This window comes from Phalaenopsis equestris, unplaced genomic scaffold (genome assembly GCF_001263595.1).
Source record: "Phalaenopsis equestris unplaced genomic scaffold, ASM126359v1 Scaffold000583, whole genome shotgun sequence".
Classification (NCBI taxonomy): Eukaryota; Viridiplantae; Streptophyta; class Magnoliopsida; order Asparagales; family Orchidaceae; genus Phalaenopsis; species Phalaenopsis equestris.
This window is the reverse complement of record NW_018165023.1, coordinates 76,641-81,008: the sequence shown is the minus strand read 5'-3', so window position 1 is coordinate 81,008 and position 4,368 is coordinate 76,641.

Genomic DNA, 4,368 nt, shown 5'->3' with positions numbered 1-4,368 from the left:
ATATATATATATATATTTATTTATTTATTATTATTAATGAGCATTTAATGATTCAATCCCTTATTCAGCCTATAAATAGAGTTAAAGAAGAGGGGTTAGAGTTGCTGCGGTGCTTTGCGGTGGCACGACGAGGCGGCGCGTTGCGGAGGAGCGACTTGCGGCGCGTTGCGGAGGCGCGACTTGTTGCGGCACGATGGGGCGACGCGTTGTCATGGTTCGTTGCGGTGGTGCGACGCGTCAGCGCGATGCCGCGGCGCTACATGTTTTTGTGGAGCGTTGCAGCAGAGCATTGCAGTGATGCAACGCGTTACGGAGGTGCGTTGTGGAGAGGCATCGCAGTGTCGCGTTGGCGGAGTGTCGTGGGGGAGCGTCGTCTAGCGACGCTATGCCTTGCAGTGGTGAGTCGTATCGAGACGTCGTGGTGACGCGTTGCGGTGGGGCGTCGCAACCGCGCGTTGCTGCAGGGTACTAGAGTTTTGGGGAAGCGATGTCGACTCTACAAGAATATGAGTTGATTTATTGTAACTATTGTACAAATATATTTTGGTCACTGTAGCCTTTTGATGTGGCATTTGTATATGATAACAATGTATATTTTTGTACGTCTTTGACATTGCTTATGGGGTTGTTGCGAATTTCCAACCGAATGAAATTCTTATAATTCTCGTAGCCATTCAAAGTTTTTCAGTGAAGACACTCTTCTTTCAGCGCGCGTGAAAGCTTCTTATCAGTTCTTGCCTTATGGGCTTTACTTACAGGAGAATGGTTGAAAGGAAAATTCATTGAGGATGTAAGATCACTTTTGAATTGTATAACAGGAGATGATCGACAGTATTAGTCTGTAACAAAATCATATAAAATTTGTCGATGATGGTTGACCTATCATAGGTTGCTGATCGAAGCTTTTGCTTGACAACTGTAACCTGTTATGGAAGAGGTCGAAAGAAAGTCGAAAGAAATCCGAAAGAAATCCACCAAGGATTTTTTACCTATCTCAGGCTGTATGTCGAAGCTTTTTCTTGACGTCTGTAGCCTGTAATGGAAGAGGTAGAATCGAGTCCCCTTGGGATCGATTAAGCCTAGAATGATGTGTCAGAGATGATATGCACTTCTCAAGACTAGGGCGTAGGTCGCAATGGGCTGTAGTTTTTTTTTTTTTAAATATGGTTGCAGTCATACCCAACAAAAAAATGTTTGACATATTATTAGTTGCTACTTTTGAATCTTTTTGCCTCCAGCGTGGACGCTTTCCATGTGAGTTTGTAAAACAACCCATGTATCGGGCCTTAAAGAGATCAGCTTCCTGATATAGTTTAAGAATAACTTCAGTATGACGAGGGGGCGCTGAGGAAGTGTTATTTGTAGTGAAGCTTTCCCCCGATCCAGGAGCGATTCTCGAACACCTGTAATCTTAATGAAATATGGGATGACATCCACATCACAGTCGTGCTCAAGATGTTGACATGAATGACATTTTGAGACTGCAGTGAAGGTTGCCCCCAACCGTGGAAGAATGCTTCAGAGATGATTTTAAAGACATAAAGGAGGTTCCTTCGTCAATTGGATGATATACATCATTGGGAAACGAAGTAGGGGATCAGCGTCTTAGAGTTGAAGACAAAGTCGAACGGGACTTCAATTCTCATAGACGACGCCAAACTGATATGTGCTGGAAAATTCGTGGTGATAGAGTAATGAATTATCGTCTTAACGTTGCACGAGGATTCAACACACGCTCGAATGAAAATGAATCAACATGTGATGACACCAAAATTTTTACGTGGAAAACCGGTAAAGGGAAAAAAACCACTGGGACTGACCCAATTATAAAAATCCACTATAAGTTGACGATCACAGAGACCCCTTGTCCCACAGATGGGAAAATGTTACTAGATTTTTCAAGGTACAACGTCGGCTGACGACGTCTGGTTGGAGGTGATCAATGGAGGTCAGCGGTGATTGACGATAGTCAACGAAAATCAATGACGGTTTGTGGTGATCGATGGAGGTCAGCAGTGGTCGACGATAGATGATGGAGGTTAACGGAAGTGGAAGGTGGTCGACGACAGTGAGCAGTGGTTGTGGAGGTCGACAGTGGTTGACGGCGGACAACGGTCGACTGTGGTCGAGGACGCTCGGCGGTGGTCAATGACGAACGCTGGTGGTCGATGACGATTGCTAGTGGTCGACGACGGTCGGCGGTGGTCGTTGACGATCAGTGGTGGTCGGTGGCGATCGACGATGACATAGAAGATGTTGGACTTAAATTATTTCTCAAAGCCTCAAGTTCTCTCTCAAGACTCCTTCTCCATGTGAGGGGTGAGACTCTATTTATAGTGTTATGGGTGCAATTAATACAGGAATATGATCCATTTTGATCGGACGGTCTGGAGAGCTTCCTCGATCAAATGATGTTTGATGGACATTTAAGTGCCTTAACGATGTCTGAATTGAGCAATCTTGGGCTTGTTGGATTCGTCTTATCGAGACGCTTGATCGACTATAAACTTACTAAATTTGATATCCGTTTGATCTTCCAAATGCCTCTGGAAATTCTCCAAGTGTGGTTTAATGATTTGATCCGGGTTATATTAGTTTTTATATCATCGGGTCTGTGTCATCAATCCGGTCAGTTTGACTATAAGTTTGCTGAAATCAAAGCTCTGGATGACTTTTTATCAAAATTTGAACGTTTTCTGCTCAAAATATCGTATTGAGATCCATGTCACGCCTCAAGATTCGTGTCAGATGATGAAAACTTGTTGGTGACGTATCACTAATTATACCCCAAGTTCACCCCGTGTATAAGGTTTACTTTTGAGCTTGTGTTAAAGATTAATTTAAGCTGAATAATAGTTTAAACAATCTAAAAGTTTAACTAAACAAAATTTAGTAAATTAAAAACATTCTCAATTGAACCTGGTTTAGAATAAAATTATATGTGACCTAAACTCATATAATTTAAACATTAAATAAATCAAAATTTAAACCCAAATTGAGTTAAAGCCAATTCAACCTATCTAAAATCTACTTTAACTCAAGAGAAAAAAACTTACGTGAAGTCTCCTTAACTAAAAATTATGATAATTAAACAAAAAAATAATATCTAAAAGAATTTTAAACTTATTGAAATTTAAATTTAGAACTTAACTTAGTATGTTTGGAGCAAGTGTGCTTATTGAATAATCAACTGTTTGGCAGCTGATCAGCAGTTTATCTAGATAAGTTGTCTGACTATTTGATTTGTGTTTTTTCAAAACAATTGATTTACAGATGTTTCTAGATAAATGACCATTCAACTCATGTTTAACAAAGTTGTTTGTAACATAATTATCATAGCAATATATTTAATGCTAGAGAAACAAAAAATTAATACAAAGCAATAAAAAAAACAAAAGATGACCCTCACTAAACAAAGAATTCTTTATTATTATTTTGCAAAAAATTTGATATAGTTTATAAGAAATTAAATAAAAACACTACATTCATTATCAAGTGCAGAATTTGCGGATGATTATAAATTTGAGTTAAGGAATTACATATTTTAAAGCAATTATTGCAATTTTATTTTCTTCAATCCAAAGGAGGCATTCGTCCAAGTCGAATGAAAACAAAAAAGGAAAACATCTATGAATAAAACTGAATTTGTCTGTCTAGCACAATGCTGAAGCTCGACACCAAAACCTCCACCGACGAGAAGCCTCCGACTGCCTTCAAGAACGTCGGCGAAGAAATCGGAGCTGTAGTGGGCGGTGCCTCAAGCTTCGCCGTCGTTCCCCTCACCAGCAAGATCTTCAATCATGCATGGCCGCATGTGATGAGTATATGTAAGCTGTTGAGTGAGCGAGGAAGAAGACGGGGGGCACGGGAGGAAAAAAAACCTTCAAAGCGGGATAAAAAATGCGGGTCGCGGGGTCGATCCCGTAACTGCATCTATTAAAGGACGCCAAACTACGTTTTCAACAACACTCCCTGAATGCAACAATCAAACACCCAAGCGATGTCTTGAAAACGCCAAATACAACAATAAGCTGTGCCAAATGGACCCTTAAGCCTAAATAAAAATCCATTTTATATTTAAACCTAATGTGAGTAGACTTGAGCTGAGCAAAACTTAATCTAATCCCCAAACTAAGTTCAAATACTGTGCTAGACTCTACCTTCCCTTTAACTAATTTAAAATTAAGACTGAACCTAAACTAAAATAACATTAACTCCACTATAATATTAAGCTTAAATCCAATTTAACTTAACCTAAACCAAAACTCATGGCTAAATTTAAGTTTAATAACAAGTTAATATCGCAAGTCATGAGCCAGGTCACATTTTACTCCTCAGTAGGAGTCAAGTTCGTAAGTTTAAATTTAT